This window comes from Agelaius phoeniceus, chromosome 4, assembly GCF_051311805.1.
Source record: "Agelaius phoeniceus isolate bAgePho1 chromosome 4, bAgePho1.hap1, whole genome shotgun sequence".
Lineage (NCBI taxonomy): Eukaryota > Metazoa > Chordata > Aves > Passeriformes > Icteridae > Agelaius > Agelaius phoeniceus.
In genome coordinates this window covers 51,871,051-51,885,893 of record NC_135268.1, presented here as the reverse complement: position 1 = coordinate 51,885,893, position 14,843 = coordinate 51,871,051, and the positions used below count along the sequence as shown (strand labels likewise).

Sequence of the window (14,843 nt, the reverse complement as noted above, 5' to 3'; positions counted from 1 at the left end):
TATTGTTTTATTTATATACATTTGCATGTGGCTAAGTGGAAGATAATGTAATAGAGAATCTTTCAGACTTTACCAGACTATTGATTTGATCAGTACAACCTAAAGTTTTTGATCTGGCAATCAGTGATATATTAAGTACAATGAACTGAGGATGAGTTGTTCATATTATCATTGCTGCTGTATTCTTAAAAGATGACAGATGTGTTGCCAATCTGTCAAGTGTCTTCAGTTTGCATTTTACTATTCTTTACACCACAAGAAGACTGGATAGAGCCATTGATATTTCTATGACATGATAGTCACAATTTTCAGCTAAACTTTCCAGTTAAAAATGAAGTATTAATTCTGACAACCACCACGATATTCTATAAATTTTTCTTATAGATGAGACTGCAAAGAACATTTCTGAAATGTTGTGAATAAAGCTACCCTGAATAATGCATATGTAAAAACAAATAACTTGACTCAAATATAGAGTAATATAGTGTAAAGGATTTCATTAATTCAGAAAGATGTCTTCTGAAGTATTTTTCCCACAAGCCATTAAATATTGAGTACTAGCCAAATGAAGTAATATTGTTGAAATTAAAATAAGAAATGCTCTACAAACTCGAAATGCTCTTTTTGTCATCTAGTTATCTCAGAACATGAGTAAGGCAAGTGGAAGCAAATACAGTATTCATTCTATAGAAAGAGTCCTAATGAAGCTGTAGTAAATATAAATTTAATGAAATTTTAAATGTAGCACTTTCATGCAATGAAAGCGATGAAATCAAAGCAAAATGAACTCTGATTTTTTGACAGAATGGTATAATAGAAGCAATAGAATACAAAAAATCATAGGTATGAGTTGAAAAGGAAAAAACTATGCAATTTATATGTCATCCATTAGGAATTTAGGTCTACTTTGTTTTTGCTAATTTGCATTGCCCCTTAAGTATCTTCCATATCAGTTACTTACATTTTCCTGTTTTCAGTGTTGTGTGGTGTTCACCCATCCTATCTGCCCAGAAGACATGGAGAAAACCCTGGAAAACTGCAGGAGGACTTTTCAAGTACTATGTGTATGTGTCTCTTTCTGATACAGACTATCACCACTGATGGTAGTGTCTAAGGTCAGAATAGATATTGTGCTATAGGATTCCACCCAAGCTCAGGCTGATACAGTATTAACCTGTGGAATACTCTGAGCATCAGATTCTACAGAAGGTGCCTTCCAAGAACTCTGCAGTAAACTGATATAAGGGGCATATCTATTTTAGGGCTATTTTGATGGCAGATTTTAGTTTTGTTTTGTTTCTGAGTTCAGAGTGCCCATGTATGATCTGTCTGCACATCCCTCAGGATCACCGTAAGCTTTAGACGCTGCTACCTTTGGGCAACTCTGTGTGTGTGTGTGTGAGTGTGTGTGAAGTGGCTGAATCAAGTGTGTGTGTGTGTTTGTGTGTGTGTGTGTGTGTGTGTGTGTGTGTTTGTGTGGCCTGGCCATACACCAACCTGGAAAACATGAGCTTTCTTTCTTGGGGACAATCTTCCCTCCCCCTAGCTAGTAATTTTTACACAGCTGGAACAACTAGCATCTTTGAAACCCCCATCGTAATGTCAAGTTTAGTTAAACCCGGCTCAGTTATTTAATGCCAGCCAGGATGAGACCTGTCGGACAGGTGAAGCACACAGCCACGCACAGCCAGGCAGGCCGTATTTCCTGCTGTATCTCTGTGCAGAACGAGGCCCAGCAAGCACTGTGGATCTCATTCCTGCACGGCCATGCCTCAGCAATGGCCTCCTCCACCCTTAAATCAATTTGAGCAGTTGGAGGTGCATCTGGCTGTCACACAGTCTATTAATTTGGGAAATTATTCCACCTCTGGATGGCAGTGGTCACTGGTAAGGTATTGCATGACGAGGGCAGGAAAGGCTGTGTGTGTTTGCATACGAGGCAGTTAGGAGCGGCTGCCTCAGCATCGAGTACAGGGTCCTGAGAGGAGGTGAAAGGCTGCGGTGTGTATTACAACACGTTTATTTCTCTTAAATGGGGCAGCGGGCAGCTACGGAAATGTTTGGCTTTGTGTTTTTGGAAGAAAGACAAGGACGCCCAGGGACCGGATGAGGCGGACAGCGCCTCCCTCGCCGCTTCCCCTGCCCCGCCGGCAGGGGGCGCGCGCCGCGGGCGGCTCCGCAGCGTGAGGGGAGCGGCCCAGGCCCCGGCCCGCCACACGCGGCCACGCGCCGCTCCCGCCCCGAGGCAGGGGGCGGGGCCCGCGGGAGGAGGCGTGTCCCTGCATGGCCCCGCCCCTCCCCCGAGCGCAGGGAGGGGCCGGAGCGGGGCCGCGGGGACGCGACAGCGGCGGGCGGGAGCGCCCAGTGCCCGCGGCTCCCGGCGGAGCGGGAGGGCTGGCGGCCGCCGGGCGGGGCGGGAGGAGAGGGCGCGGGAGGGGACGGGAGAGGGTGCTGGGGCCTTCCTTGCCATTTTTTTTCTTTCTCCGCCCCCTCCCAGCCGCGCCCCCTTCCCGGACCGTGAGAGGTGAGGAGGGCGGTGGGGGCTCGGCAGTGAGGGGAGGGGGCCGCGGCTGCCGGGAGGGGGAGGAGAAAGCGAGAAGGAGGAGGAGGAGGAGGAGGGCGAGGGCTGGCGCCTGCGAGGGGTGGGGGCGGGTTCGCCCTCACCGCCACCGGCTCCCTCCTGCCGGCCGGCTGCGGAGAGGGGCTGCGGCCGGTGCTCGGTGCCCGGTGCCAGGCGCCCGGGCTGAGCGGGGCCCGGCGGGAGCCGCGGCGCTCGGCGGGGCAGTGCCGGCGCTCGCCCGGGCGGAGCGGGGCGGGGCGGGGGCGGCGGGGCGGGACGCGGCGCGGGTCCGGTCCCGCCGAGACGGGCAGCGGCCGTGGCCGGCTCGGTGCAAAGCGGTCATAGCGGGGCACTGGTAGAAGTGCACTGACACAGCTCTCGGGGACTTAACCCCAGGTGTCTTAACCTTCACCATCACAGGATGAAATAGTGGAAAACAATTTTTTTTTTTATTTGAGACCGGTCGAACAGAATGGAGCAGTGACTGACTGCCACCTCGCTACATGGGGAGCGGCGTTATTACACGGAGAACAGACAGAAGTATAAGTGTTGAACACCAAACAACTGCTGATTATATACATTGCTGGTTTATGTTTTTCCTTAAAGCGTTTTTGTGGGTTAGGGCTTTGAGCTCGGACTGGTTGAGCTTCGTGAGCAGCGGGGCAGCCCAGCTGAAGCCCAGCCGCCCCAGGCTCCTGGTCGGCTTTTTGGGCAGTAATGTCAGAACAGTAAAAAGGGAAGGCTTGGCTTTGTTCTTTTATTTTACTTAAAAGTCGATTATGAAATTACGTGAGCTAAACTCCAAATACAGTCATCTTTTGAGGAAAAAATTATTGCTCAGGTCTTCTACAAGCATAAACAGGAATAAAAACTTGAACTCATGGTAATGGTGGTGTAGCTTTTCTGTCTAGACAAACTATGTACTGGATAGGTGGATCCTTTTTAAAAGCAAATTGCATGATGTATTTTCATGAGCAATTCATCAACTTTGCCAGAAATAATCTGATCATTTCTCATAAAGGTCTTTCTGCCTGGGAATTTCCAGGGGCATAGGTGGATTAATATTTAAAAACAAACAAAAAAAAAAGCACCTTGTTCTTGAACTTCATAGGTGCCTTCCTGCTAGAGCAGATTGTATTCCCGTTTTATGCTTTTCCCTTGCTGAACAATGATAGGGAGCATAAAGCAAGATAAAACCAAAATAATAATAGTAAATAATAGCCCTAATCTGAGTCAAGTAGTGTTTTCTTCTGCCTTGTGTCAACATCAGGGAGGGGAGCGGCCGTTGAACCATCTATCCCTCAGTCAATGTCCTCTGCATGGGCAGGTCCGCTACCAAGGACAGCATGTTTATACCATGGCAGTAGACTAACACATTGTGTTTCACAGAAATGCAATAACTGCTAATTTCAAATAGAAAAGAATTTGAGTGAAGATGAAGAAAATCTTCCATTAGACTGTTATGGTCAAACAGTAATTGCAAGCTGTCGCTAACAATGACAATTCGTATTGGTGGACTTATTCCAACTCCCTGGACTTTTGTATCACCCATGCTTTTAAAAAGATTATTGTTTGCTTATGTGTATGTCATCTGGTTTTGTTGGTATAAATCAATGTTTCCTGATATGGTAATATAGATTACCTAATCAGACATAGCATGACCCAATAATGGAAGTTTCTATAGCTCCTAAGAAATTATAATATAATTTTACATTTCCCTTACAAAATTCTTGCAGTTTTCCTCTTTCCATAGCAATTAAATTGCTTTTCCTTACAGCAGTCTTACCTAGTAGAAAAATGCAGAAGTTACAAACCTGACTATCCGCTGCTTGCTTTTTGTCACAAGAACAGAATCTTTCACTCAAAGTTCCCAGCAAGGCCATGCTGCCCATAGACACATGTATTATTGGGCTGAGTGGCCTTAAGAAACACTCATATGGGAGAGATGAGGTTATGTGCTGCAGGTGCAAGAATGAGGTGGTATTACCCTTCAGAGACCTGCAAGGTTCTGGAAGCCAGTAAGAAATGTCAGACCATGAGAGGTTACATATTAGGTATCACATTATGCATGCTGGTATCATGTAAGGCTACTTTCTTTCACTGCACAGTGCATATAGTAATTTGTTTGGTGCCAAGCCAAAAGGAGATGCATACTGTTTCAGCAGGCTGGATTTTTTGAGCAGAGTCTAACTTTGGTAAGCAAATTTTTAGTGACCTGTAAATAGGTAGGGGTTGAGAACCACTGTAACAGTAAGTGTGAATTTTTATTGAGCTGCTGCATTTAGGGAAGCATGTTTAGTAGTGGCACTTGGCTTTATTCACCAATGCAGTCAGTGTTATTCTTTGGCACTATTGTTCAGATTAAGTGCTTCATGTGGCAGATCAGTTCTTCACTGCTTTTCCCTTCAGGGAAGGGAATCAAAGATAAGGGTGACAGTGGACTAAGGCTATTTTGTTTTTCAAGAAGTACTGTCTTTAAAAAAGTGTTTTTTATAACTCTTTTATAAACACTTTTTTTTAATAACACTTTTTATAAACACTGAGTAAACTCAGTGTTTCTTGAGAGTTTACATATTCACATTTCATAATAATTTCCCCTCTTTTTTGTGAGTCTTTGTTGATGGGTATGTAACTTGAAGTTGTGGAAGGAACTGAGGTGACAGTTGTGCAGTGACACACTTTTAGCATCTTCCTATCAGTAAGTGTAAGAATCACAAAACAAATTGAAAGAAGCTCTATCTGAACAGAGTAGGAAATCTGCTTTTGAGATTATTCTTTTTTTTTCCTCCCCTCTAGTGGATGGTTCTTACTTGTATTTTTCTGTCTCTAGATTTTTTTCTGCTACCTCAATTTTTCTTGGAAAGAGGAAGATAAAGGGAACTACATGATTCTTTGAACAAGTAGAGATGATTCCAGTGTTATAGGTAAGTATTGTATTTACCCAGTTCTAACAGTAAGTTATGCTACAATGAATGTGATTTTAGCCCACAAGGGTACATACTCTTCCTTACACCTGAAATTTCATCATGTCTTATATAACACATCATGTAAGGGCTTCTTTTGGCAAGTGTGCATAAGCAGCAATGACTTTGCTTTTGTGGCCTTCACGTGCCAGTTTGGACTGGTATTAGGTGATTTCAACCCTTGTGCTCTTATCAAAGCATGCTTTATAGAAGACTGTCAGCATTACAGTAAAGTTCAATTTTGATCTTTTCAAAGTGCATGAGAAGCCTTTGCATCTTTTAATCATTATAGGAAAAACAGGGAAATTGATACAGAGTCTGTTAGAGAAAATACTGCTTTTGGTAGAAATTAATATGAATAAAGGCCCACCAAATGCACAATCAAATCTCATCACTCCAATAATACTGACTGGGTTTCACTTTATTTCATTTTTTTAGCAACAAAGTAGTAAGACTGTTCCAAGTGAAAGTAATTGTCAAAGGGAGTATCTTTGACATTTGCACAAAGGAAAAGGATGTTGAAAGCATGAATACATGCAAGAATCTAGCTTTATCTGAACTCTCTATAATGTAAAATACTGCTGAAAAATAAGTGCTAAGGGTGACAAAAGCAATCCAATTAATTTAGAAATACTAGGTTTTACCAAAGTGCAAAAAATCTGCTTTCTTGACTGTGAGATGTCTCTGCTTTGGGAATGTTTCCTTCAGAATTTACTCATGTGATACAAATACAAAAAAGAGATGGTCTTTCTCCCTGTTCATGTCATGATCAGTCACATTGTTTCCCTCAGTCAATCCATATCCTTGTTGGTAGCTTCCACTACAGATGGTATCAACACTTTCTTGAGCTTTAAAAATTGTAAGTACTGCTAAGGTTCCTCAGAATTTACTTTGTGAACAGGCTTTGTGTTTTCACTCTTTGCAGAAGTTGAAGATGTGGTAGCTCCACTTACCAAAATAGCCAACCTCTGTCAGAATTTGTGCAGACTTGACCTGCACCCTTTCTACAGTGGTCATGAAAGTTGAAAGGGATTTGAAACAAATGCCCAAATATACTACAAAGAGAAGGAACTGAAAAGGTTGATCACTGTGGAATATGCCTTTATTCCCATCTTACTGCAAGGTAGAATGACTAATTATTGAGCAGAGCTGCTGGTTTTTAATTATGTCTTAGGGACTTTGCTGGCATTTTTCCAGAGCACAAATTTCTGTAAAGTTGACTATTGATTTGAATCTTTTCTGAGGAATACTTTGCCAATTAATTACCTCTTCTGGCAGTTCTAAGTGCAACTGATGTTAAAAATCCTGATGTCTTCCATAACAACTGGATATACTTAAAAAAAAATGTTGAGTGGTAACTTGGATTCTTCCAAGACCATCCATCAGATTTTCAGAGTAAATGGAAGACTGTTCACAAAATTGTACAGGATGTTTTTGTAAAACAGTGAAATTTAAGGTGGAGTGAGTACTGGCTTAATTTCTTTGAAAATGCGTGTGGATAGGCTTGTCTCACTGCCTTAGCTGATGCTTTTGTCTGATAGCAAATATACATTGTATTGACTCTGTTGAGAAGAACTTACTAAAGCACAATGATGATATGATCTGTCTAGAGCAGTTTTGAGTTGATTTGGGTGGAAGTAGTGTCATTTATTACCAAAAAAAAGTTCACACCATTCTGGGACTTACTCAGCCTCAATCTCAGAACAGAACTTGTCAAAATGAGGCTGAAGTATAGCCTTAAAACAGATTAAATATTCACAGCACCTGGCTGTGTCATATGATGTATATTCATGGTGTAGAGTAAGAGAAGACTCAAGTCCATAGAGGTTTACTAACCTGAACTGTAAAGAATAAAAATAGTCATATGGCTGAATTAGCAAATTAGTTAAAATTTTACAATTAGCATGCATGTGGTGAGGAGATGTAGGAGAAGTTCATAGGAAGATGAGGTTTTTATCAGTGGTTTTGATGGTTAGATTGTTTGCAAGCAAGTTCATACTTGTTAGCAGAGTAGATGGTTTATGTTGACTTTTGCATGAATAAGCCATTAGCCTGACAGTTGCTGTGAAGTATTATATGTTGGTTATTCTTTAAATCCATATGCATTTGTCTGGTAGATACTTAAATGTATTCTAATATTCTAAAAATAAATACTTTTGAATATTAAATGGTCACTTCATCCTTGCCAAAGATGAAATCAAAGTTTAAATCTTGTTCTTTTACATGCAGTATGGGAAATTATGTTTTTGAATTTAAATGTAATTACAATCTTTTGCATTCAAACTCTAATGAGAGCATTAAGGAGGTAGGGCATTTCATAATGTTATCATAACTTGATATGGCTTGGCAAGATCTTCACCAAGCAACATAGCATTTTAAACTTGGAAGTATTTTTCAAGGAAATAAAAGTAATTAACTAGAATTAGTCTATGAGTTTATAAACATGTGGGCAGATCAAGTGATAAGTAATAGAACTTCACTTTTGTACCTCTTCTCACTTCCTGACAGTTTTTGTAATTAACAAATACAAACCTAAGTTGAATCTGTGCATAAGAAATTGTCTGATGGTTCAACTCAAGAACAATTGTACTTAAACCAGATTGATAGTTTCAGTGAATATTCAAACATTATTGTTGTTTGAAAAATTATAAATTCAATGAATGAAAAATAATTTTTTCAAATACTGAAAGCTAAGTAAATAATTTTTAGAACTTTAAACAAATGAAGAGGAGCAATGGACAAATGATTGCAGACCCTCTAAATCTGAGGAGATCTACATGCAATAGTACAACACATAGTTTTGTATTTCTCTTAAGAAATGGCTATAGTTGATATGAGAGAATGGAAAAAACACACACTAAACAAATAATTAATGTTTTTTATCAATTATGCTTTCTCCTTCTGACAGTTTAGCAATCTGAATTCAAGATTTTTCTCTTTTTTGAGCATATTACTTCAGTAATGGGCCTCATGCCCCTGAGAGTGCCAACAGTATCTTGTGTTCTTCTTGGCACTTTATTTATATTGCTGGTGTCTAGTTCTTGCTCTCAGTGCAGAACAGGAAACATTTAGGGGTTCCTTGAAAAGCATGGGTAAGGCAGCTAAGATGGGATCAGTATGCTGTTTAGGATAGCTGAACAGTTAACTCTGCAAGTACCTCAGTGATTTAACAAGTGGTCAGATTTCTGCCATTGTTCCCTCTATCCTTAAGCTCATTTCAGTTTTACACAATCATGGAAGGGTAGGAGCTCAGAGCTGTGTTTGAACAATCAGTCAGCTTTTGTGTTGATTTCTGTTTTACTTTGTTTATAAATCCTGGGCTTAGGCGATATGAAGCCACCCAGTGCATACTCAGAAACAAAAGATAGGCAGCTTGTGAGTCTGTAAGCTCCCCAGGCAAGTTTGGTTTATGTCTTGTGGTTTAGTCAGTTCTTCCCTTATTACATTTCTGTCTACTTGCCAGTTTCAGTAAAACTCTGACAGAATGGAGCCCTTGTTGCGTTTAAATTCCTGAAAGATTTTGAGAATACAAGTAGGTAGGAAGAGCCCAAGTAAGTAATATTATTTGACCTGCCAGCTCATGAGCCTGTCTGTTCTCAGTCTAATATGACAAAGAATTTGCTTGTCCTGCCTGTTCTGGTACTTGGTAGGGAGGGATATGCATACATGTGGGATAAGGGAGACTACGTGAGGTGAAACATGCAGAACTGTAGTTTTTGACAGAAGAGCTTGTAAAATAAATCATGGTGGGGAATCTGAGGTTGCTTTCACATGAAACTGTGGAGACAGAATAAAGAACCTAAGAAACCAGTTTTCTGATTATGGTTAGGAATACACAGTGGCTTGATGCATGGCTTAACCTGAGATTTAATAGTATCCAAGTAAAGAATTAAAAGATATTTTTCCTTATGTGCCTCAGATACATACTATTTTAAGCAACATTGATCCAGGCAGTGGACTAGCTTTGTTTTAGAGTGAAGAGAATAGTTAAATATACTGTGATTTGTTCTGCTTTTTTTTTCCTGATAATACTTCCTTGAGCCAAATCACTAGTAAAGTCAATGGAAGCCTTTAGTTAACATCTCCAGTTTAATCATCTTGCTTTTAACTTTGTGAAGCTTATTGTAACATGAAAAATCTATCACCAAGTTACAATGCTTGTTATAGAAGCAGGTAATACAAAGCATTGAATTCTCTCCCCAAGTGGGGTGACCAAAGTTGCCCAGGACCATGTCCAGACAGCTTCTGAATATCTCTAAAGATGCAGACCCCACAACCTTTCTGGGCAACCTGTAGTCAGTCCCCTCACAGTGAAAATGTTTTTCCTCATGCTTAGATGTTGTGTTTTAGTTGTTGCCTATTGATTCTTGCCCTGTCACTGGACACCCCTGAAGGACATTTATTTATTTATGTATATTTATTTATGCACATTGATGGGACCCCCCTGAGTCCTTCATGTTGCCTATGATGCCTCTTCTAAGATTCAACTCCAGGTGGGCAAAATGGTGGTAGAAATCTTTATATTTAAAGGATTTTTATGAGAAGTTCTGTTTGGCATCTGCAATGTTGTGCATAATTGGGTTCTAAAACATTGAAACTCCCAAAATTGATTCTTTAAATAGAAGTTGTTTTTCATATTTATGAGACATTATGATTCTCATAAACATTAATCTTGATACTTACAGATTTTGATATGATTCTTATAAAGCATTCTGCCTTCTAGTGTGATGATTGTTGGTTTTATACTTTGATCATCTGTAATGCCTTTCTGTTAACCCTGTTTTCTGCAACACTACTTTTGAGCTGCAATGATCAGTTGCAATGATCAGTTGCACACAAGGAATTCCAAATGAGATCACACCACTTGTCTTATAAATATGCAATAAGATATTGTATCCTCATATATTATCTCTTATGCAACTTAAATTTTCACTTGGGGGGATGGGCTTAACTGAAGCTGCTAATGAAACAGAAATCCTCACTGAGAGAGAAATTGGTCTCTTGAGGTGTTTTTTTTGGTGTTAAATGATTATTTAGAATGCTCAAGTCTGTGTCTTGAAGTGCTTTGATTCAGTGGCTGTGGCATTGCATAGCTTGACATTTAAATATGGTGTAAACTTTTTGCCCACAGACCTCTATGTATTTCTCTTAGAAGTTTGTGTAGTCTGGCATGGAGTACTATGTTGCATTACCTAATCACTTGCAAATCTGCTTCTTCACTGTTTTTTAATGTGTTTTTTAATGTGGTGGATTTTTATATGGTGCCTAATGTAGAACTGTGAATACTTGTCATTTTTTACCAAATAAACATCCTCTCTGCTGTTGACAATGTTGATAGTGTTATCCTTTACCCATTTTTCTGTGAGTTTTTGAGGATATCTGAATACTTAATGGTGAAATAACACTGCTGCTGTCTTGGAAAAATGTTAAAATATTGTCTTAGTTTGCCCAGCAGACCTGCCTACAAAAGGAAACTATCTCCTTGTTATTTTGTTTTGATTTGTCTCAATCTTTCAATTAGTCCTTTATGGTCTTTTGTAACTTTATTAGGCAATACCTTCCTAAACTGGTTCTAAAGGATGGCTTTACTTTCAGCAGGACATCTTTAAGTGTCTGCAGAACAGTGTTTTTGTCACCACTCTTTCTTAGCAGTGACGTTTCTAAAGGAGATGATTTGTCTCTTAAATTTGTGACTACCTTGTTTCCATTAGAATTGGTGCTACTAGTATTCCTGGAGTAGATGAACTTGGAATCTTACTTGTCTTCACCTTGTGTGGTGCTACTTGACCTTTTTAGTACAGAAAACTGGTTCTGAAAGACTGGCCCTTCACAGTGTTGTCCATTTTGTATTACAAGTAAATTTTAACTTAAAACCAGCATCTGACCTGATGAATTGGAGTGCTCATTTTTTGAGTGAGTAAGCTTACTGTGCTGTTTACAGAGGAATAGTTCTACACTATGGCTTTACTTGTAGATGGTGCAGTCCCTGATGATGCTTCAGTATTAATTGAATAAAGCAATGTTAATGTTTTAATCTTTAATCTTAATGTTTTAATTTTACAAATGTCTTGAATCAGACTTCTGTTGTGTCTTGAACCACAACTTCTGTTGTGGGTGAACCAGTATGATATTTGAGCTTGGATCTAACAATGTTGTCTTGTATTACATGTGGAAATCTCTCTTGTTCCCCACCCCACCCTTAGCTGAATAAAACAAACAGCAAGGCAGGCTGTTGTTCTGTACACATGCTTCTTTCCATGCTGTTGTTAAGCTGACTGCTCCCTCGTGTTTCGAGGGAAATGCACTATGCAGAGTGGCAGAAAGTTGTGATGCAGTACCAGTACTTTGGCTACAGCTCATTTCTGCCAGTCAGAACAATGAGTTTAAGTACATGAAGTCAGTAGCTGTAGGACATTTTCCTCTCTTTCTCCTGAATGAACTGTGCCACAGCTGCTGATGTACGGCCCTTTTCACATAACTGCAAACCAGAAGTGTTTGCATTTATATAAAACTTCGGGATAGGAAGAGATTATTGTTTTATAGAATCATGAAGCATTAATATAGCAATCTTCCTGAAGTCTTTGTTGAGCTGTTTCTGTAACTTTGGGTCTGGAACACAGGAATAGGGAGGGAAAAAGAAAGTAAGTATTTAACACTTCTTCTAACAGAAGCATAGTTATAAGCAGAATTGCAGTTTGAAGTTCATCTATAGCAGTTTTCTTTGAGCAGTTATTTTAATGCCTCAAATTAATATTTTAAAGTTCAGAAATCCCATTTTTAAAAGTGTTAAATTTTGAATGCCTTTTAATGCTGTAAGTATGTATTTGATTAATTGATGAACATCTTATGGTCAGTGAGTCTTTTGTATGTTTTCAAATACACATCTAGGATCACTAAACATTGACAATATTGCTTTTTCACATCCTAATGAGTCTACTTATGTCTAAAACTTATCTTTTTATATTTAATGCTTTTGTTCAGCATTTTTTCAAAAAATATCTCTTGCAGTCACAATAAAGACTTTATGTAATTATTTTGACATTTACATTCTTAATTGGCACTTTAAGGGATCATTAATGTATTCTCAGGACTACCTGAGCTTTTATGGCCCCTTTTAAAATTAATTTGACACACTAAAAACCTTGAATATATTATATTTGAATTGCCTTGAAGTTGAGTGGTAAAAGGTTTTGGAGTCAAATCATAGTAGTGACAGAAAAAATGTTACCATGAAAAGTACTGTTGAAATTTAAATATTAAAAATGCCTCAAAAAAGTATTCCATATACATGTTTGTTTATTTTAAATCTTGATTGATTTCCTTTGGCAAGAAAAAGGAAAAATCAACAAAAGCACCAGGTCTTATTATTTAAATAATGATATTTCCATATTTCCTAGTGATACACTCTAAATATCAAGTACACCTTTCCTCAAAATATACAGTAGAGGTATCTTAAGACTAAAATTGTTTAAATTTATCTAGTTATGATGGATTGCAGTCTTTAATACTTGTATGAATAAATGTATATAATATCAGTTTTTGGTTAGTTAAAAATGGTTTTTATCTCTGTGCAGATAAACTGTCTGAAGATTTTGAAAAGGGCAATTTCTGAAGCTGTCATGCTATGTTCTTGGTGTTACCTATTTACACAGTTGCGGATTTAACGTGCAGCATTTATTTAGATGTTTCTTTTTGTTCACAAGCCAGAATCTGGGAAACTGTCCTCTACTGCTAACTGCAGGGATTTATACCTTTGTGAAGCTTTTCATATGAGATTAAATGTTCAGGTGTTCCACTTGAAGGAATATCAATCTGTTCAATTAAAAATCAGAGTTCTCAAAATTGTTTTCACAGTAAGCTTACACAACCTTGTTAATACGAACTGAATTATGTTCTCAAAGGTGACAGTGTACTTGTATTTGAAATGTTTTGATTCACCACAAAATAGAAACTGCAACACTGCCCAAGGTCAGAAAAAATGGATATAAGCACTGTTGTTTTCTCAATAAATGCAAACTTTTGCCTTAGTAGATGAAAAAATATTTCAGAATCCTTGCAAATCTGTGTAGACTGTGCTTGACTAGGATGGATTGAGCAGGTTTCTCAGAAATGTGTTAGTGCTTTGGAAGGATGTATGATGGGAGGCCATAGAGGGTGGGCATTTGGATTTGTGAGCACCAATCACCAGATGAGGTGCCAACGATGAAGTCTGGGTGATCACAGTCAGTGGAAGTCCTAACAGTCTATTGTTTGAGATCTCCTCAAAAGTCTGATAACTTCTGGCTGGAGATCTGATAAAAGATATTACATTATTCATAGTAACAAAGATTGTCCAGAAAAGAGGCCCTCAATTATTTCTGAGGAATACTGTCAGTTTAAATTGAAGAATTAACTGTCACTTGTCTTCTCTTGTCATCTATAACACAAATATTCCTATGAAACAGAGAAATATTTTAGATATTTATGCTGTCCTTAGAACTGTAATTTTGAGAGTGTGTGGAGGAGCAAGAGTTTCTTTAATCTAGAAAAATGAAAGAGAATAGAAAACAGTGTTGTGGTTTGGTCTGTTAAAACTACAGCACATTTTGTTTTCTAATCTATGTTTGAGCCCATAGCTTCACAGCCAAAGAAAAGCAGTAATTGGGCTGTTTTTGCCAGTAGATCAATGAAAAGTGCTGAAAAAGCACTAGAATCACAAATCTGCCACTGTCTTATAGACTTGTACTGGGACAGCTTGAATTTTAAATGAGTCTGTTACACAAGAATGAGAATCCAGGTCACTCCTTATGTATAATGGATATACCATACCAGCAGAAATAAAGGTATTTAAAGCTTACTTTTTATAGCTGGATGGGTAATTAAAATATTACTGGTTTGATGAATGTTAACAAATACACCAGTTGCTTGTCCTCTTTCTTCTCCCTCGATGAACACCCAGCGCCAATATAAAACAGAAGGAGAGGATAAATAAAAAGATGCCATTTTGTTTTTACTTCTTAAGCCTTACTCCAGTTTCACTCAACTTGCAGTCACACAGATGATGTTATTTGAACACTACAATTAAGTGTTTAATAATTAGCTATATGTGTACCAGATGAGTGGGGTCTGCATGTCATATCATTTTGGTTAAACAGCCATACAATTTTCATGCTAATATATTAAAACACTAATATTTTCTTAAATATTTCCTTATATTTCTGTGTTTAAATTAAATCCTGAGGAAAGATGGTAAGTGCTTTATAGATTTACCTACTTAATAGTCTTGTATCTGATGTATCTTCAGCTGTTTTCTGGATATGCTGCAAAGGTCTCTGTATTTG

The 14,843-nt window shown here is 38.7% G+C and overlaps 1 protein-coding gene across 2 annotated transcripts in view; it reads left to right on the top strand.

Annotated features, from left to right (window-relative positions):
* Positions 1–2,345: 2,345 nt before the first annotated feature.
* Positions 2,346–14,843, top strand: part of KLHL5 (kelch like family member 5) — a 50,490-nt gene continuing 37,992 nt past the window's right edge. For both annotated transcript variants that reach the window (XM_054633455.2, XM_054633454.2), the window contains exons 1-2: positions 2,346–2,524; positions 5,391–5,484. The gene's annotated coding sequence lies outside the window, so the exon portion shown is untranslated. The remainder of the gene's footprint in view (positions 2,525–5,390; positions 5,485–14,843) is intronic.